This window comes from Lissotriton helveticus, chromosome 8 (genome assembly GCF_964261635.1).
Source record: "Lissotriton helveticus chromosome 8, aLisHel1.1, whole genome shotgun sequence".
Classification (NCBI taxonomy): domain Eukaryota; kingdom Metazoa; phylum Chordata; class Amphibia; order Caudata; family Salamandridae; genus Lissotriton; species Lissotriton helveticus.
In genome coordinates, this window is record NC_136069.1 from 704070637 (window position 1) to 704093146 (window position 22510).

Sequence of the window (22510 nt, forward strand, 5' to 3'; positions counted from 1 at the left end):
TTCCACGAAAGAGAAAGGGAGAAGGTTCAGCGCTAGCATTTTAGCCAGCTTTGCGTTATACAGACCTACCGTTGGGTGGTTGCGTTCAAATGGCGCATCCGACCAAAACACGCTGCTAATGGTGGGCTGGACTGTTTTACGTGATAATAATGATGATGATGCAGACTTCAAACCAGTTAGGCACATTGATTTAGTTTTTTGCATTGGTGTCTGTCCCAGACTCTTAGTGTGCCTCATACATGTTGCAGGGGTAGAGGGTGTGGGCGCTACCACTGCAGTGCTGCTGCCAGGTGTATTGGGTATACCAGAAAAAATGTTAGTCGGTTCTTGACTTCCCCCCTGCACAATCAGCCCCTCGTCAGCATAAGATGCAATGTCAATGGATACATTTGGATCAGTTCTACTTTGGTTTTCCCGGATCTTCCTTAGGTGCGCCTCCCACAGGAGAGTGTGGTGTTTTTGGAGATGACCTCTCTGGCCTCCGGTACCATAGTTGGTACCAAGCTTACCCCGACTAACTGATACTTTACAAATCGAACAAATGACCATGTTTTCCGCCTTTTGGCTAACAGAAAAGAAGTCCCAAACTGGGGACTGGAAATGTCTGCTGGTGGTGGAGGTGCTACTTTGACTTGCCATGCCAGATGAAGTGGAGCATGGGCGTGGCTGATTTTGTTTCTGTTGTTCACTTACAGCACCACTACTTGAGGAAATGGAGGTCGAGCTGGATGGAGGTCCCTGCCGGCCCTTCTGACAAGAAAATATGGAAGCTGTAGGTCGTTTTGGTGTTGTAGTTAACTGCGTTGGTGGTGGTACCAGTGCCACACCGCCCACATCCCGCTCAGCAGCCATTCGGGATAGGGTGAAAATGTTTGTCTGCTGCATGCCCGCTGTGGCTGGAGTGACGTCTGTTATGACTGGGTCATCGTCAGACTGTTCATCAGCAGCAGAAGACACCACTTCTTGTTCGTCGTCATCAACCATAAGTCGAAGCCTTGCGGAACCCTTCCTTTTAGGCTTAGCTACCTTTGTCGGATCATGGCGTGCCTCACTGTCAGACTGCATTGCTGGGTTCAAATCACGATCAAGGTCATCAGAATGAAGGGGGCTTGAAGAAGAACCTGTACTAGTAGTAGTACCAGCCCTCCTTGACCTTTTTCTTGCTGGGGATATGGAAGACAATGTATCATCCTCAGGAGGAGTGGCTTCCTTGGATGATACCTACACTTGAATATCAATTTCCTGATGTGCCCCTACTTCTGGAGGAACAAACGTTGTAGGCAGTTGTGCCGCTCCATGAACCTCTAGTTGCACCTCTCCATTCACCTCTACTTGCGCCTCTCCTTGTGCATGTACTTGCGCCTCTCCTTGCCCATGTACTTGCGCCTCTCCTTGCCCATGTACTTGCGCCTCTCCTTGCCCATGTATTTGTGCCTCTCCTTGCCCATGTACTTGCGCCTCTCCTTGCCCATGTACTTGCGCCTCTCGTTGCCCATGTACTTGTGCCTCTCCTTGCCCATGTACTTGCGCCTCTCCTTGCCCATGTACTTGCGCCTCTCCTTGCCCATGTACTTGCGCCTCTCCTTGCCCATGTACTTGCGCCTCTCCTTGCCCATGTACTTGCGCCTCTCCTTGCCCATGTACTTGCGCCTCTCCTTGCCCATGTACTTGCACCTCTCCTTGCCCATGTACTTGCGCTTGTACTAGTTGCACTTGTGGTTGTCGTTGCAGCTGTGATTGTTGAACACTCGCCAGCTGAGTTACATCCGGCGTTGATTGGATGGTACTTTCTTGTGATGAGCCAACATCACTGGTCGATGGTGATTGAACAACCAAAGTGGCTGCCTCAGCAGCACTCATGGTCTTGGACCTAACTTGGCGTGGTGGCAATGAGCCCAATGAAGTGGAGGTGCTGCTTCCAGCTTGGTCCCCGGCGGACACCGCTGCTGCTGCAGGCGTAGTTTTTTTTCTCCCAAAAAAGTTGTTGGTGGGCACACCAGTCTCCTTGGTAGGTGGTGCCACTTGCTTCTTCTGCTCCTTCTTATGGGCAGTGGCACTGGCAACTTTTTTCGCTGAGGCGCTACGACCCGCTTTCTTTGGGGCCATCTTCTTCAGATGTCAGAACAGCAGGCCGCAGTCGCACGAGTTGCAGAGTTGTCTTGTCTGTGGCCACATGTGACATCACATGACATTGTGCTGCACACACCGCTGCAGGACTTCTTCCTGGCACTGGTGGTTCTCTTTTGCACCTAAAAACAATGGAAGCCTGAGGAACATCAGTTAAACACCCCAAAAAGTCAACAAAACACACAAAAATCACCACAATCCAATGCCATCCATGCCCTCAATGATGTTTATATTCAAGACACCCCACAGAAAGACTTGGTCCATGCACCACTCACTACCCCAGGGCCTAATGGATGAAAGCCAGGCAAACTGGGTGCAGGCCTGAGCACACTGCCTGGCTTCAAAATGGCCCCTTGAGACTTGACCCCCACCACATGGCCAGGCCCTTCCTGGACCAGGCCTCAAAATGGCCCCCACCCACACGGCCAGGCCCCAACAACACACCAAAAGTCGACAAAACACACAAAAATCACCACAATGCAATGCCATCCATGCCCTCAATGATGTTTAAATTCAAGACACCCACAGAAAGACTTGGTCCATGCACCACTCACTAGCCCTGGGCCTAATGGATGAAAGCAAGGCAAACTGGGTGCAGGCCTGAGCACACTGCCTGGCTTCAATATGGCCCCTTGAGACTTGACACCCACCACATGGCCAGGCCCTGCCTGGACCAGGCCTCAAAATGGCCCCCACCCACATGGCCAGGCCCCAACAATACCCCAAAAAGTCAGCAAAACACACAAAAATCACCACAATCCAATGCCATCCATGCCCTCAATGATGGTTAAATTCAAGACACCCCACAGAAAGACTTGGTCCATGCACCACTCACTACCCCTGGGCCTAATGGATGAAAGCAAGGCAAACTGGATGCAGGCCTGAGCACACTGCCTGGCTTCAAAATGGCCCCTTGAGACTTGACCCCCCACCACATGGCCAGGCCCTGCCTGGACCAGGCCTCAAAATGGCCCCCACCCACATGGCCAGGCCCCAACAACACCCCAAAAAGTCGACAAAACACACAGAAATCACCACAATCCAATGCCATCCATGCCCTCAATGATGTTTAAATTCAAGACACCCCACAGAAAGACTTGGTCCATGCACCACACACTACCCCTGGGCCTACTGGCTAGTGAGGCTTTACAGGCACCCCAAAATAAAAAAAAAATCAACATATAACAGTGAGCTAAAATTCCATGACATAAATGAGAATTAAGTAAAAAAAAAAACACAGAAACAGTTGTATCATGCACCCATGACTAACCCTGGGCCTACTGGATACTGTGGCTACCCACCACAATATATATTTTGTTAAAGTTGTGAAAAAAGTTTTAGAACTGGAGTTGCCTCAACTGCAATGACCCAAACAAACAACACCAACTTACTTGTAAAATCTCAAGTCCAAAAGAGATCCAAACTCCAAAGTCCCAAAAGTCCTCAAATACAAATATTCAGCAGCAGCCACAAAAAGTAATCCTTCCAGCTCCACAGCCAAATGAAAAGTGACCAGGACATGGACAAATCACTGGGAGGAGCCTGCTGGACAGGAACAGGAAGTTGGGGCACTTCCTTCCTCCCACCCCACCCCAAAAAATGGACTTCTGCACCAAAAAGTGCAGCCAAATGTCAATGTGAGGAGTAATTCCGTTCAAAATCATCATTTTCACAAGGTTTATTCTTCCTGCTGTGGATTTCTTGTGCAGAATTGCAATTTTTGCAATTTCGGGAACACGAGTAGTTCAAATCTCCCGCCGGAAGTCAGCTGCGCCCCGCATCTACGTGTTCGGCATTGTTTACTCCCGCAATGCGTAATCGCGGGCCATTATGACGTACTCGCGTTGTCAAACTCTCGCTGTGCAAGATGGCAAGCCGCGATAACGTAATTGCGTTCGAAAAACTCTCGCGCGATCACGCAGCAAGATCGAAAATGCCGCAGCACACGCAAAACCGGGAGAAAAACGACTCGGCAGGCTCAGAGTCAACGCCACGCGTGCGATATTGTATTTTTCAAGCGCGACCAAGCAAAATAATTCGTAGCTTGCAAATTTGCGGATTATTGGGCAAATTTGCGCGATTCGCGGATCGCGAATTTGTCAAAAATCCACAAATTCGCACGCGAAACGGATTTTACGCCAACGCTTACAGAGCTATTCAGTACCTGCTGGTTGTGATAGGGTTGGCAAGAAAAAATAAGTGATTATGGTCAATTCAAAAAACAATAAGTCACACCTAACCACTTTGCAGCCAAAAAACATGCCAGGTACTGCAGTCCACCTCCAATTGTCCCCTGAATTTATTCCATACACCATTGTACACAAGGATATCGAATGGAAGACTGATTTCAGCTAAAAAGGGTAGTAACTTATTGGCTAAAGCAATACCCTGGGTGCACACAAGGTGCCAGATCTATGATCATTTTGTTTTGGAAGTCACAGATAGCGACGTTTTGCGACTTGCAATTTACAACTCGCAAAAGTGTCTCAGACACTGTTTTTAATTCCTATTGGGTTGCTAAAGTCCTACCTCATTAATATTAATGAGGTAGAGAGCAATTTGTGACCCCCTAGGAATCACACATATCACAGGGATGGTGGACTGCAGGCGACAGTAGACCAACACGTCTGCGTTTGCTTTTTAAATAAAGTTACTTTTCTTTTGCAATTGCCAACCGTTTTAATTTATGGAAAACAGTATGCGATTATTAGATACAAAATATTTTATTTTTTTATTTTTTTAAGTGCAGGCAGTGGTACGCGGGACCACTGCCTGGTCTTAAAAAAGTATTTTCACATTCATGCACACTGGGGAAGGGGTCTCTTGGGTACCCCTTCCCATTTGCAACTGGCTTACCACCTAATTGAAGTGGGTGGTAATAGCAATTGTTTTGCAACCGCATTTGCTGTCACAAAACAATCGTACATGCCAGTGTGACTCCCTATTAGGAAGGGAAGTCCTTGGCCTTCCCCTTCCTAATAGTCCCTTGCAAACCCTGTTTTGTGAGTCTGTAGTTGGCTACCAACTTGCAAAATAGGGGTTGTACATGCCACAACCATTTTCAGCAGTCAGTAGCGGGCCAATTTACTGTTTGCAACCACTAAAAAGAATCCTTAGTCTGGCCCAAGATCTTTCTTTTTCAGGAAATCATTATAGTTAGGAGGGTACCATATGTGTATATTGGTTTTAAATGTTAAACAGGTGATTTTGTGGCAATCAACTTAAAGAACCTATCTGTTAAAGGAAACTTGTCATGCTTGGAGAAGGTAGATAGTAGAATTAGGGCTCTCATTTGGGTTATTTTTGTAGGCCAACAGATTATCAGCATCAAGAGTCTACCATATTGAGCAGTCCTCCAAAAAGTAACCTGTAGAGTTGTTACCCCGTTAGAGTTAGTAATGTATTTGTTCTGTTTTGTTCCCTAAATGAAAATGATTAACGGTCACTCTCTGAAATATTACCTAAAAATAACATAAGTAGTAATGGTAATGTATGGGATAAAGTGGTGGGGAAAAGAGCGAACACGAGATGATCGACGGAGCACTGACACTTTTCGGACACTCACCCACAGTCAGTATTAGATCTGGGTTGAATCCATCATCACTGTTTAGCTCACTTTGCCACCCCAGTTCACACCCAGCCATTTGCAAATCAGTCTTGACCCTGTTCCTCATGGGGAAAAACCAAAGGTGATAATGGACAGAGCGTTGACAATACAAACACTCACCCCCAGTCAACTGATCTGGGTTTAATCCATCACCGTTCTTTAGCTCACTCCGCCACCCCAGTTCAGACATGGCCATATGCAAATCAGTCCGACTCTGTGTCTCATGGGAACAGTCCAGCCCGAACTGCCAAGCCATGTCTTCCCTGGACCGGAATCAAGCTTCCCAGGACCGGTTTCTGGGATTACAGCCGTCTTCAGCCGGGCTTGCTTGACTCCAGTGGCAAAGTGAGCAAGGGACTCATGTCTGAGCATACCTTGCCAACTTAGGGCGTACAAAGAAAAAACAAAGGTGATGATGGAGAGAGCGTTGACAATACAAACACTCACCCCCAGTCAACTGATCTGGGTTTAATCCATCACCGTTCTTTAGCTCACTCCGCCACCCCAGTTCAGACATGGCCATATGCAAATCAGTCTGACCCTGTGCCTCATGGGAACAGTCCAGCCTGAACTGCCAAGCCATGTCTTCCCTGGACCGGAATCAAGCTTCCCAGGACCGGTTTCTGGCATTACAGCCGTCTTCAGCCGGGCTTGCTTGACTCCATGGCAAAGTGAGCAAGGGACTCTCGTCTGAGCATACCCTGCCAACTTAGGGCGCACAAAGAAAAACCAAAGGTGATGATGGACAGAGCGTTGATAATACAAACACTCACCCCCAGTCAACTGATCTGGGTTTAATCCATCACCGTTCTTTAGCTCACTCCGCCACCCCAGTTCAGACATGGCCATATGCAAATCAGTCTGACCCTGTGCCTCATGGGAACAGTCCAGCCCGAACTGCCAAGCCATGTCTTCCCTGTACTGGAATCAAGCTTCCCAGGACCGGTTTCTGGCATTACAGCCGTCTTCAGCTGGGCTTGATTGACTCCAGTGGCAAAGTGAGCAAGGGACTCACGTCTGAGAATACCCTGCCAACTTAGGGCGAACAAAGAAAAACCAAAGGTGATGATGGACAGAGCGTTGACAATACAAACATTCACCCCCAGTCAACTGATCTGGGTTTAATCCATCACTGTTCTTTAGCTCACTCCGCCACCCCAGTTCAGACATGGCCATATGCAAATCAGTCTGACCCTGTGCCTCATGGGAACAGTCCAGCCCGAACTGCCAAGCCATGTCTTCCCTGGACCGGAATCAAGCTTCCCAGGACCGGTTTCTGGCATTACAGCCGTCTTTAGCCGGGCTTGCTTGTCTTCAGTGGCAAAGTGAGCAAGGGAATCACGTCTGAGCATACCCTGCCAACTTAGGGCGAACGAAGAAAAAGCCAAAGGTGATGATGGACGGAGCGTTGACAATACAAACACTCACCCCCAGTCAACTGATCTGGGTTTAATCCATCACTGTTCTTTAGCTCACTTCGCCACCCCAGTTCAGACATGGCCATATGCAAATCAGTCTGACCCTGTGCCTCATGGGAACAGTCCAGTCCGAACTGCCAAGCCATGTCTTCCCTGGACCGGAATCAAGCTTCCCAGGACCGGTTTCTGGCATTACAGCCGTCTTCAGCCGGGCTTGCTTGACTCCAGTGGCAAGGTGAGCAAGGGACTCACGTCTGAGCATACCCAGCCAACTTAGGGCGAACAAAGAAAAACCAGAGGTGATGATGGACGGATCGTTGACAATACAAACACTCACCCCCAGTTAACTGATCTGCGTTTAATCCATCACTGTTCTTTAGCTCACTCCGCCACCCCAGTTCAGACATGGCCATATGCAAATCAGTCTGACCCTGAGCCTCATGGGAACAGTCCAGCCCGAATTGCCAAGCCATGTCTTCCCTGGACCGAAATCAAGCTTCCCAGGACCAGTTTCTGGCATTACAGCCGTCTTTAGCCGGGCTTGCTTGACTCCAGTGGCAAAGTGAGCAAGGGAATCACGTCTGAGCATACCCTGCCAACTTAGGGCGAACAAAGAAAAAGCCAAAGGTGATGATGGACGGAGCGTTGACAATACAAACACTCACCCCCAGTCAACTGATTTGGGTTTAATCCATCTCCGTCCTTTAGCTCACTCCGCCACCCCAGTTCAGACATGGCAATATGCAAATCAGTCTGACCCTGTGCCTCATGGGAACAGTCCAGTCCGAACTGCCAAGCCATGTCTTCCCAGGACCGGAATCAAGCTTCCCAGGACCGGTTTCTGGCATTACCGCCGTCTTCAGCCGGGCTTGCTTGACTCCAGTGGCAAAGTGAGCAAGGGACTCACGTCTGAGCATACCCTGCCAACTTAGGGCGAACAAAGAAAAACCAGAGGTGATGATGGACGGAGCATTGACATTACAAACACACACCCCCAGTCAACTGATCTGGGTTTAATCCATCACCGTTCTTTAGCTCACTCCACCCCCCTAGTTCAGACATGGCCATATGCAAATCAGTCTGACCCTGTGCCTCATGGGAACAGTCCAGCCCGAACTGCCAAGCCATGTCTTCCCTGGACCGAAATCAAGCTTCCCAGGACCGGATTCTGGCATTACAGCTGTCTTCAGCCGGGCTTGCTTGACTCCAGTGGCAAAGTGAGCAAGGGACTCACGTCTGAGCATACCCTGCCAACTTAGGGCGAACAAAGAAAAAGCCAAAGGTGATGATGGACGGAGCGTTGACAATACAAACACTCACCCCCAGTTAACTGATCTGCGTTTAATCCATCACTGTTCTTTAGCTCACTCCGCCACCCCAGTTCAGACATGGCCATATGCAAATCAGTCTGACCCTGTGAATCATGGGAACAGTCCAGCCTGAACTGCCAAGCCATGTCTTCCCTGGACCGGAATCAAGCTTCCCAGGACCGGTTTCTGGCATTACAGCCGTCTTCAGCCGGGCTTGCTTGACTCCATGGCAAAGTGAGCAAGGGACTCTCGTCTGAGCATACCCTGCCAACTTAGGGCGAACAAAGAAAAACCAAAGGTGATGATGGACAGAGCGTTGATAATACAAACACTCACCCCCAGTCAACTGATCTGGGTTTAATCCATCACCGTTCTTTAGCTCACTCCGCCACCCCAGTTCAGACATGGCCATATGCAAATCAGTCTGACCCTGTGCCTCATGGGAACAGTCCAGCCCGAACTGCCAAGCCATGTCTTCCCTGTACTGGAATCAAGCTTCCCAGGACCGGTTTCTGGCATTACAGCCGTCTTCAGCTGGGCTTGCTTGACTCCAGTGGCAAAGTGAGCAAGGGACTCACGTCTGAGCTTACCCTGCCAACTTAGGGCGAACAAAGAAAAACCAGAGGTGATAATGGCCGGAGCGTTGACAATACAAACACTCACCCCCAGTCAACTGATCTGGGTTTAATCCATCACCGTTATTTAGCTCACTCCACCCCCCTAATTCAGACATGGCCATATGCAAATCAGTCTGACCCTGTGCCTCATGGGAACAGTCCAGCCCGAACTGCCAAGCCATGTCTTCCCTGGACCGAAATCAAGCTTCCCAGGAACGGTTTCTGGCTTTACAGCCGTCTTCAGCCGGGCTTGCTTGACTCCAGTGGCAAAGTGAGCAAGGGACTCACATCTGAGCATACCCTGCCAACTTAGGGTGAACAAAGAAAAACCAAAGGTGATGATGGATGGAGCGTTGGCAAGACAAACACTCACCCCCAGTCAACTGATCTGGGTTTAATCCATCACCGTCTTTAGCTCACTCTGCCACCCCAGTTCAGACATGGCCATATGCAAATCAGTCTGACCCTGTGCCTCATGGGAACAGTCCGGCCCGAACTGCCAAGCCATGTCTTCACTGGACCGGAATAAAGCTTCCCAGGACCGGTTTCTGGCATTACAGCCGTCTTCAGCCGGGCTTGCTTGACTCCAGTGGCAAAGTGAGCAAGGGACTCACGTCTGAGCATACCCTGCCAACTTAGGGCGAACAAAGAAAAACCAGAGGTGATGATGGACGGAGCGTTGACATTACAAACACACACCCCCAGTCAACTGATCTGGGTTTAATCCATCACCGTTCTTTAGCTCACTCCACCCCCCTAGTTCAGACATGGCCATATGCAAATCAGTCTGACCCTGTGCCTCATGGGAACAGTCCAGCCCGAACTGCCAAGCCATGTCTTCCCTGGACCGAAATCAAGCTTCCCAGGACCGGATTCTGGCATTACAGCTGTCTTCAGCCGGGCTTGCTTGACTCCAGTGACAAAGTGAGCAAGGGACTCAAATCTGAGCATACCCTGCCAACTTAGGGTGAACAAAGAAAAACCAAAGGTGATGATGGACGGAGCGTTGGCAATACAAACACTCACCCCCAGTCAACTGATCTGGGTTTAATCCATCACCGTTCTTTAGCTCACTCCGCCACCCCAGTTCAGACATGGCCATATGCAAATCAGTCTGACCCTGTGCCTCATGGGAACAGTCCAGCCCGAACTGCCAAGCCATGTCTTCCCTGGAACGGAATCAAGCTTCCCAGGACCGGTTTCTGGCATTACAGCCATCTTCAGCCGGGCTTGCTTGACTCCAGTGGCAAAGTGAGCAAGGGACTCACGTCTGAGCATACCCTGCCAACTTAGGGCGAACAAAGAAAAAGACAAAGGTGATGATGGACGGAGCGTTGACAATACACACACTCACCCCCAGTCAACTGATTTGGGTTTAATCCATCACCGTTCTTTAGCTCACTCCGCCACACCAGTTCAGACATTGCCTTATGCAAATCAGTCTGACCCTGTGTCTCATGGGAACAGTCCACCCTGAACTGCCAAGCCATGTCTTCCCTGGACCGGAATGAAACTTCCCAGGACCTGTTTCTGGCATTACAGCCGTCTTCAGACGGGCTTGCTTGACTCCATGGCAAAGTGAGCAAGGGACTCTCGTCTGAGCATACCCTGCCAACTTAGGGCGAACAAAGAAAAACCAAAGGTGATGATGGACAGAGCGTTGATAATACAAACACTCACCCCCAGTCAACTGATCTGGGTTTAATCCATCACCGTTCTTTAGCTCACTCCGCCACCCCAGTTCAGACATGGCCATATGCAAATCAGTCTGACCCTGTGCCTCATGGGAACAGTCCAGCCCGAACTGCCAAGCCATGTCTTCCCTGTACTGGAATCAAGCTTCCCAGGACCGGTTTCTGGCATTACAGCCGTCTTCAGCTGGGCTTGCTTGACTCCAGTGGCAAAGTGAGCAAGGGACTCACGTCTGAGCTTACCCTGCCAACTTAGGGCGAACAAAGAAAAACCAGAGGTGATAATGGCCGGAGCGTTGACAATACAAACACTCACCCCCAGTCAACTGATCTGGGTTTAATCCATCACCGTTATTTAGCTCACTCCACCCCCCTAATTCAGACATGGCCATATGCAAATCAGTCTGACCCTGTGCCTCATGGGAACAGTCCAGCCCGAACTGCCAAGCCATGTCTTCCCTGGACCGAAATCAAGCTTCCCAGGAACGGTTTCTGGCTTTACAGCCGTCTTCAGCCGGGCTTGCTTGACTCCAGTGGCAAAGTGAGCAAGGGACTCACATCTGAGCATACCCTGCCAACTTAGGGTGAACAAAGAAAAACCAAAGGTGATGATGGATGGAGCGTTGGCAAGACAAACACTCACCCCCAGTCAACTGATCTGGGTTTAATCCATCACCGTTCTTTAGCTCACTCTGCCACCCCAGTTCAGACATGGCCATATGCAAATCAGTCTGACCCTGTGCCTCATGGGAACAGTCCGGCCCGAACTGCCAAGCCATGTCTTCACTGGACCGGAATAAAGCTTCCCAGGACCGGTTTCTGGCATTACAGCCGTCTTCAGCCGGGCTTGCTTGACTCCAGTGGCAAAGTGAGCAAGGGACTCACGTCTGAGCATACCCTGCCAACTTAGGGCGAACAAAGAAAAACCAGAGGTGATGATGGACGGAGCGTTGACATTACAAACACACACCCCCAGTCAACTGATCTGGGTTTAATCCATCACCGTTCTTTAGCTCACTCCACCCCCCTAGTTCAGACATGGCCATATGCAAATCAGTCTGACCCTGTGCCTCATGGGAACAGTCCAGCCCGAACTGCCAAGCCATGTCTTCCCTGGACCGAAATCAAGCTTCCCAGGACCGGATTCTGGCATTACAGCTGTCTTCAGCCGGGCTTGCATGACTCCAGTGACAAAGTGAGCAAGGGACTCAAATCTGAGCATACCCTGCCAACTTAGGGTGAACAAAGAAAAACCAAAGGTGATGATGGACGGAGCGTTGGCAATACAAACACTCACCCCCAGTCAACTGATCTGGGTTTAATCCATCACCGTTCTTTAGCTCACTCCGCCACCCCAGTTCAGACATGGCCATATGCAAATCAGTCTGACCCTGTGCCTCATGGGAACCGTCCAGCCCGAACTGCCAAGCCATGTCTTCCCTGGAACGGAATCAAGCTTCCCAGGACCGGTTTCTGGCATTACAGCCATCTTCAGCCGGGCTTGCTTGACTCCAGTGGCAAAGTGAGCAAGGGACTCACGTCTGAGCATACCCTGCCAACTTAGGGCGAACAAAGAAAAAGCCAAAGGTGATGATGGACGGAGCGTTGACAATACACACACTCACCCCCAGTCAACTGATTTGGGTTTAATCCATCACCGTTCTTTAGCTCACTCCGCCACCCCAGTTCAGACATGGCCATATGCAAATCAGTCTGACCCTGTGAATCATGGGAACAGTCCAGCCTGAACTGCCAAGCCATGTCTTCCCTGGACCGGAATCAAGCTTCCCAGGACCGGTTTCTGGCATTACAGCCGTCTTCAGCCAGGCTTGCTTGACTCCATGGCAAAGTGAGCAAGGGACTCTCGTCTGAGCATACCCTGCCAACTTAGGGCGAACAAAGAAAAACCAAAGGTGATGATGGACAGAGCGTTGATAATACAAACACTCACCCCCAGTCAACTGATCTGGGTTTAATCCATCACCGTTCTATAGCTCACTCCGCCACCCCAGTTCAGACATGGCCATATGCAAATCAGTCTGACCCTGTGCCTCATGGGAACAGTCCAGCCCGAACTGCCAAGCCATGTCTTCCCTGTACTGGAATCAAGCTTCCCAGGACCGGTTTCTGGCATTACAGCCGTCTTCAGCTGGGCTTGCTTGACTCCAGTGGCAAAGTGAGCAAGGGACTCACGTCTGAGCATACCCTGCCAACTTAGGGCGAACAAAGAAAAACCAGAGGTGATGATGGCCGGAGCGTTGACAATACAAACACTCACCCCCAGTCAACTGATCTGGGTTTAATCCATCACCGTTATTTAGCTCACTCCACCCCCCTAATTCAGACATGGCCATATGCAAATCAGTCCGACCCTGTGCCTCATGGGAACAGTCCAGCCCGAACTGCCAAGCCATGTCTTCCCTGGACCGAAATCAAGCTTCCCAGGAACGGTTTCTGGCTTTACAGCCGTCTTCAGCCGGGCTTGCTTGACTCCAGTGGCAAAGTGAGCAAGGGACTCACATCTGAGCATACCCTGCCAACTTAGGGTGAACAAAGAAAAACCAAAGGTGATGATGGATGGAGCGTTGGCAAGACAAACACTCACCCCCAGTCAACTGATCTGGGTTTAATACATCACCGTTCTTTAGGTCACTCTGCCACCCCAGTTCAGACATGGCCATATGCAAATCAGTCTGACCCTGTGCCTCATGGGAACAGTCCGGCCCGAACTGCCAAGCCAAGTCTTCACTGGACCGGAATAAAGCTTCCCAGCACCGGTTTCTGGCATTACAGCTGTCTTCAGCCGGGCTTGCTTGACTCCAGTGGCAAAGTGAGCAAGGGACTCATGTCTGAGCATACCCTGCCAACTTAGAGAGAACAAAGAAAAACCAAAGGTGATGATGGACGGAGCGTTGACAATACAAACACTCACCCCCAGTCATCTGATCTGGGTTTAATCCATCACCGTTCTTTAGCTCACTCCGCCACACCAGTTCAGACATTGCCTTATGCAAATCAGTCTGACCCTGTGTCTCATGGGAACAGTCCACCCCGAACTGCCAAGCCATGTCTTCCCTGGACCGGAATCAAACTTCCCAGGACCTGTTTCTGGCATTACAGCCGTCTTCAGACGGGCTTGCTTGACTCCAGTGGCAAAGTGAGCAAGGCACTCACGTCTGAGCATACCCAGTCAACTTAGGGCGAACAAAGAAAAACCAGAGGTGATGATGGACGGATCGTTGACAATACAAACACTCACCCCAGTCAACTGATCTGCGTTTAATCCATCACTGTTCTTTAGCTCACTCCGCCACCCCAGTTCAGACATGGCCATATGCAAATCAGTCTGACCCTGTGCCTCATCGGAACAGTCCAGCCCGAACTGCCAAGCCATGTCTTCGCTGGACCGGAATCAAGCTTCCCAGGACCGGTTTCTGGCATTACAGCAGTCTTCAGCCGACCTTGCTTGACTCCAGTGGCAAAATGAGCAAGGGACTCACGTCTGAGCATACCCTGCCAACTTAGGGCAAACAAAGAAAAACCAAAGGTGATGATGGACGGAGCGTTGACAATACAAACACTCACCCCCAGTCAACTGATCTGGGTTTAATCCATCACCGTTCTTTAGCTCACTCCGCCACCCCTGTTCAGACATGGCCATATGCAAATCAGTCTGACCCTGTGCCTCATGGGAACAGTCCAGCCCGAATTGCCAAGCCATGTCATCCCTGGACCGGAATCAAGCTTCCCAGGACCAGTTTCTGGCATTACAGCCGTCTTTAGCCGGGCTTGCTTGACTCCAGTGGCAAAGTGAGCATGGGAATCACGTCTGAGTATACCCTGCCAACTTAGGGTGAACAAAGAAAAACCAAAGGTGATGATGGACGGAGCGTTGACAATACACACACTCACCCCCAGTCAACTGATTTGGGTTTAATCCATCACCGTTCTTTAGCTCACTCCGCCACCCCAGTTCAGACATGGCCATATGCAAATCAGTCTGACCCTGTGCCTCATGGGAACTGTCCGGCCCGAACTGCCAAGCCATGTCTTCGCTGGACCGGAATCAAGCTTCCCAGCACCGGTTTCTGCCATTACAGCTGTCTTCAGCCGGGCTTGCATGACTCTAGTGGCAAAGTGAGCAAGGGACTCATGTCTGAGCATACCCTGCCAACTTAGAGAGAACAAAGAAAAACCAAAGGTGATAATGGACGGAGCGTTGACAATACAAACACTCACCCCCAGTCATCTGATCTGGGTTTAATCCATCACCGTTCTTTAGCTCACTCCGCCACACCAGTTCAGACATTGCCTTATGCAAATCAGTCTGACCCTGTGTCTCATGGGAACAGTCCACCCTGAACTGCCAAGCCATGTCTTCCCTGGACCGGAATCAAACTTCCCAGGACCTGTTTCTGGCATTACAGCCGTCTTCAGACGGGCTTGCTTGACTCCAGTGGCAAAGTGAGCAAGGGACTCACGTCTGAGCATACCCTGCCAACTTAGGGCGAACAAAGAAAAACCAAAGGTGATGATGGACGGAGCGTTGACAATACAAACACTCACCCACAGTCAACTGATCTGGGTTTAATCCATCACCGTTCTTTAGCTCACTCCGCCACCCCAGTTCAGACATGGCCATATGCAAATCAGTCTGACCCTGTGCCTCATGGGAACAGTCCACCCCGAACTGCCAAGCCATGTCTTCCCTGGACCGGAATCAAACTTCCCAGGACCTGTTTCTGGCATTACAGCCGTCCTCAGACGGGATTGCTTGACTCCAGTGGCAAAGTGAGCAAGGGACTCACGTCTGAGCATACCCTGGCAACTTAGGGCGAACAAAGAAAAACCAAAGGTGATGATGGACGGAGCGTTGACAATACAAACACTCACCCACAGTCAACTGATCTGGGTTTAATCCATTACTGTTCTTTAGGTCACTCCGCCACCCCAGTTCAGACATGGCCCTATGCAAATCAGTCTGACCCTGTGCCTCATGCGAACAGTCCAGTCCGAACTGCCAAGCCATGTCTTCCCTGGACCGGAATCTAGCTTCCCAGGACTGGTTTCTGGCATTACAGCCGTCTTAAGCCGGGCTTGCTTGACTCCAGTGGCAAAGTGAGCAAGGGACTCACGTCTGAGCATACCCTGCCAACTTAGGGTGAACAAAGAAAAACCAAAGGTGATGATGGACGGAGCGTTGACAATACAAACACTCACCCCCAGTCAACTGATCTGGGTTTAATCAATCACCGTTCTTTAGCTCACTCCTCCACCCCAGTTCAGACATGGCCATATGCAAATCAGTCCAGCCCGAACTGCCAAGCCATGTCTTCCCTGGACCGGAATCAAGCTTCCCAGGACCGGTTTCTGGCATTACAGCCGTCTTCAGCCGGGCTTGCTTGACTCCAGTGGCAAAGTGAGCAAGGGACTCACATTTGAGCATACCCTGCCTCATAGGAACAGTCCAGCCTGAACTTCTAGGCCAGGTCTTCCCTGGACCAGAAACAATCATCCTGGGACTGGTTTCAGAGTAACTACCCTCATCAGCCAGGCTAGCTTGAATCCAGTGGCAAAGTGAACAAGGGAACCACGTCTGGGCATAAGCTGCCAACTTAAGTCATGCAAAGCAAATACGACGAGATGATGGATGGAGCACTGATACTTTTCAGACACTCACCCTCAGTCACTATTAGATCTGGGTTGAATTCATCAACAATTGTTAACTCACTTTGCACCCGCATTTCAAGCCTAGCCATATACAAATCAATCTTGACCCTGTTAGCAAGACCCTAAACTGGAAGCAGTCCCCATTCGTCACTACTGCTCTATCAGTCCATTCATACATCTGCGCTGCTGTAGTGTGCTTGGGGTTCTCCATGAGGGAGTTGGACGAGTGGTAGCTTGGGGCCATGGCATAATTATCTCCTGTCATAATGGAAGCATCCCCAATAAAACGTGGGGAATGTCCCCTGGGCACTGGATCTGAAGTCCTTGTGATAAGGTTTCCTTATTTTATGTACAATAAAATGAGGATATGTAGTCTTTGAGAGTTTCAAATCTCAGTTTTCAATTTTATTATTGAATCAAACGAGTAAACTTTACTTGGTTTTTTGAATTAATGACATTTATTGTTATCATTGTGATGTTTAACCGTGTTTAGAAATCCCAATGCATTTCGGCTAGGTAGCCTTCATCTGGGGAAATTCTGTGAACGAAAATACGGGGTAAGTTCAGAGGTCACCATGTGACTTTACTAACAACAATTTAAATTTAAAGGATGGGCTTAAAAAAGAAGAAAAAAACGAACATGCTGTTATTTCGCTAAAGGAATATTCTGTGATGTGAACAAAAATCGACAGGTTATTCACATTTAAAGCAGTGCTTATAGTAGTCGTAGACCGAATTAAATTCAGTCCGTTGTGTTTAGTGAGTTCGATAGTGGAAACGTTACTCTCGTGTTGGTTCGATGTTATATACACGCTGTGTTAGTCATAATACATGCTACAAAATAAACAAGCATTATTAAGAAAATAATGTAGAGTGATCCGTACGCGCTTACCTAAGTGTGGTTATTTCATGCGGATGATATTAGTAGACTGCTTTCCTGTTCGTTGAACACGTAGTATCGGAATCTCTCAAAAGGTCTTGTTTTACATCGTGCGAGTGTTAGTTCCCGGATGACGTGAGTGGTGGCTAGTTAGATGACGCTTAGCATGCTGGTACTTGTATGCGTAAAAGGTGCATTATTTTAAATTAACCAAACAATCAGGTTCGATAAACATGAATTAACGTAAATGAGTTATTTCACAAATAACATGTAAATTTAGTCCGGTCATTTAGACCATGTGGCTTCAACGAGTTTAACAAAAAAATCCAATAGTTCTCTCGTTTTAGAAGCAAGCTGTGATTGTCTCTTCCCTCATTTCTCTCAATGTTTTCCAACACACAGAATTTAATTTGGCTGATGTTGTGGTTAGCTTCTATGAAGTGTTGAGCCACTGTGGATTTGATGGTTTTTGTCCTTATGTTTGATTTGTGTTCGTTCAGTCTTATTTTGACTTTCCTCTCCGTCTGTCCTATATACATTTTTCCACAAGGACATTTAAGCATATATATGACATTGCTGGTATCGCATGTAGCTGTTGCTCTTACGGAGATTTTGTGACCTTTCATTGGATGGTTAATAGTGGTACCTTTTATGACGCTATTGCAATGATTGCAGTTCAGACATGGTTGCGTACCTTTATATTTTTTCTTGGTTAAATTTTTGTGCTGCAATAGTTCACCTAGATTTTGGCTTCTGGTGTAAGCGAAGATAGGTTCTGTGTCAAATATATGATTGAAATCTTGTTCAGTTTTGAGTATTTGCCAGTGTTTTTTAACAATCTGTTTGTATGCTTTGCTTGACGTAGAATATTCTGACACCACTGTTATTATTTCTCTTTCTGGTTTCTTTTGTACTGACAATAATTCCTGTTATGATTTTTGTAAACATCGTTCACATGCACGCTGTAGTACCTGATCTGGGTACCCTCGTTGTTTGAATCTTTCAGACATATCTTCCAGTTGTTCATTGGTTCTGATGTTATTGTAAACAATCCTTTTGACCCTTATCATTTGACTGTAAGGTAAATGTTCTTTGAGTGGTTGCGGGTGGAAACTCAAATAATGTAATGTTTTATTCCTATCGGCACCTTTTCAAAACAAATCTGTTTCAAAGCCTGTTGACGTTTTTATAATTTTGACATCCAGAAATGGTATTGTCTCTGTTTGTATTTGATGGGTAAACTGAATTCTTGTGTCGATGGAGTAAATTTTCTGTATTTCTTGTGTGAGATGTGCTTCAGATCCTTGCCAAAGAATAAAAATGTCGTCGATGAATCTGACGAACAATTTGAGGCGATCAGTCCATAGTTGTGATGAAAGGATGTGGTCTTCTTCAAACCGATTCATGAAGATATTGGCGTAGGCCGGCGCCGTGCAATTTCCCATTGACGTGCCGGTTAACTGCTGGTACCATTCTTCGTTCCATTTAAAATAACTGTACATCAGGGTATCCTTAGGCCTCTAGGAATTCGTTGAGCAAAACATATCTCATACAAAACAACCCCAAAAGTCCATCATTTTTCATGGTGCCTATGATTCACAAGAATCCAGTCCGTCCACCATGCAGACCGATTGTTTCCACCAATGGAAGTTTACACGAACCCATAGGAAAACTGTTGGACCGATACCTACTGCCTAGCGTTTCATCCATTAAAACCTACATCAAGGATACAACTGATTTTTAATGCAAACTAAATCAGATTACCTTACAGAACCCTAATGAGATTCTTCTATGTACGATAGATGTGAGCTCACTCTATACATCTATCCCTCACCAACTAGGGATAAAATCCATTGAGCACGCATTAATCCATACTGAAATCGAAGATGACCTGAAAATCTTTTTGATGGAACTTATGGAATTCACCCTGATGTACAGTTATTTTAAGTGGAACGATGAATGGTACCAGCAGTTAACCGGCACGTCAATGGGAAATTGCGCGGCGCCTGCCTACGCCAATATCTTCATGAATCGGTTTGAAGAAGACCACATCCTTTCATCACAACTATGGACCGATGACCTCAAATTGTTCGTCAGATTCTCCGACGAAATTTTTATTCTTTGGCAAGGATCTGAAGCACATCTCACACAAGAAATACAGAAAATTAACTCCATTGACACAAGAATTCAGTTTACCCATCAAATACAAACAGAGACAATACCGTTTCTGGATGTCAAAATTATAAAAACGTCAACAGGCTTTGAAACAGATTTGTTTAGAAAAGGTACCGATAGGTATAACACATTACATTATTTGAGTTTCCACCCGCAACCACTCAAAGAACATTTACCTTACAGTCAAATGATAATGGTCAAAAGGATTGTTTCCAATAACATCAGAACCAATGAACAACTGGAAGATATGTCTGAAAGATTCAAACAACGAGGGTACCCAGATCAGGTACTACAGCGTGCATGGGAACGATGTTTACAAAAATCAAGACAGGAATTATTGTCAATACAAAAGAAACCAGAGAGAGAAATAATAACAGTGGTGTCAAAATATTCTACGTCAAGCAAAGCATACAAACAGATTGTTAAAAAACACTGGCAAATACTCAAAACTGAACAAGATTTCAATCATATATTTGACACAGAACCTATCTTCGCTTACACCTGAAGCCAAAATCTAGGTGAACTATTGCAGCACAAAAATTTAACCAAGAAAACATATAAAGGTACGCAACCATGTCTGAACTGCAATCATTGCAATAGCGTCATAAAAGGTATCACTATTAACCATCCAATGAAAGGTCACAAAATCTCCGTAAGAGCAACAGCTACATGCGATACCAGCAATGTCATATATGTGCCTAAATGTCCTTGTGGAAACATTTATATAGGACAGACGGAGAGGAAAGTCAAAATAAGACTGAACAAACACAAATCAAACATAAGGACAAAAGCCATCAAATCCACAGTGGCTCAACATTTCATAGAAGCTAACCACAACATCAGCCAGATGAAATTCTGAGTGTTGGAAAAAATCGAGAGAAATGAGGGAATAGACAATCACAGCTTCCTACTAAAATGAGAGAACAATTGGATTTTTTTGTAGACCACATGGTCTAAAGGACCGGACTGAATTTACATGTTATTTGTGAAATAACTCATTTACGTTAATTCATGTTTATCGAACCTGATTGTTTGGTTAATTTAAAATAATGCACCTTTTACGCATACAAGTACCAGCATGCTAAACGTCATCTAATTAACCACCACTCACGTCATCCGGGAACTAACACTCGCGCGATGTGAAGCCACACCTTTTGAGAGATTCCGATACTACGCGTTCAACAAACAGGAAAGCAGTCTACTAATATCATCCACATGAAATAACCACACTTAGGTAAGCGCGTACAGATCACCCTATATTATTTCTTAATAATGCTTGTTTATTTTGCAGCATGTATTATGACTAACACAGCGTGTATATAACATCGAACCCACACGAGAGTAAAGTTTCCACTATCGAACTCACTAAACACAACGGACTGAATTTCATTCGGTCTACGACTACTATAAGCACTTATTTAAATGTGAATAACCTGTCGATTTTTGTTCACATCACAGAATATTCCTTTAGCGAAATAATAGCATGTTCGTTTTCTTCTTCTTTTTTAAGCTCATCCTTTAAATTTAAATTGTTGTTAGTAAAGTCACATGGTGACCTCTGAACTTACCCCATATTTTCGTTCACAAAATTTCCCCAGATGAAGGCTACCTAGCCGAAATGCATTGGGATTTCTAAACACGGTTAAACATCACAATGATAACAATGAATGTCATGAATTAAAAAAAACGAGTAAAGTTAACTCGTTTGATTCAATAATAAAATTGAAAACTGAGATTTGAAACTCTCAAAGACTACATATCCTCATTTTATTGTACATAAAATAAGGAAACCTTATCACAAGGACTTCAGATCCAGTGCCCAGGGGACATTCCCCACGTTTTATTAGGGATGCTTCCATTATGATTTATCTTACGGCACTCACTATCTTAGAGTGACACCCAGGAGCACGGCACAACGTCAAACAACTTTAATTAAATTAAGTAGTGCGCCAACATCATACCTTTAGAATAATTGTCTCCTGTGCATTAGACGCAACTGCACCAACAGTGTAGTGCCACCACCAAGAGACTCGCTGGCCTCTGGGACATAATGACCATCTGAAGTAATCTGGCCAACAGAGCTCCCTGATTCGGCTACAGGCCAATGCATCTGAGCTCCTCCTAATGTATGCCATCCAGCCAATGAACCTCCCACTGAAGCTGGACCAAAATAAAATATAGCTCAAAATCCAGCGCGTCCATCCCACCCACATTGGGTGGGTATCAGTGGGTGGACAAGGCCATCCTGTGGCAGCCTCCATCCCACACCAACTCCCAGCGGAGAATTCAGTTGCTTAAACCAAGATCCCGACACGCTAACAGGAAGATTTTTAAAATAAACTGGTCTTGGGAGCATCACAAATTTAGAGATGGCTGTTCATGACCTGATCGTCAGTTTCAGTGAACTCCAGAAAGGAGAGCATACTCTCTAAGATCTCAGCGACCCTTCCAAATTACTCTCCTACAGGAACTCTACATGATGGTAAATCAGGATTCCCAGGTACTTGAATGTTTACGGCACCCAATCTAAGCCCATGGGGACTTCTGTAGGTTGCTCATGACCAGGTACTGCTGGGAATAGGCACGTTTTTGCCCAGTTGACCTTTATGCCTCAGAGGTCACTGAACTCATCCAGTAGCCACACCCTATGCCCAGTGTCAAGGTCCCATCCACCAAATATAGCAGGAGGTCATCGTCGTACAGCCAAATTATGTATTCACACCCACCTACTATAATGCCTCTGCCTTTGCATTCTAGCATAAGGTTTTCAGTCAAGGGCTCTATCGCCAGGGCAAACAGGAGAGGAGACAGCGGCCATCACTATGGGGGACCTGGGATGACTTTATATCGCTATACCTTGGAGCCCATTTACACTCTGTCTATCGTGCACACCCATTGAACCCAGGAAGCTCCAAGACCCATCTCCCCTGACCTTTTTCAGGAAATCCCATCTGACCATGTTGAATGCTTTCTCAAGGTTAACGGTCAATGTCACAGCAGTGGGTTCGGATAGCA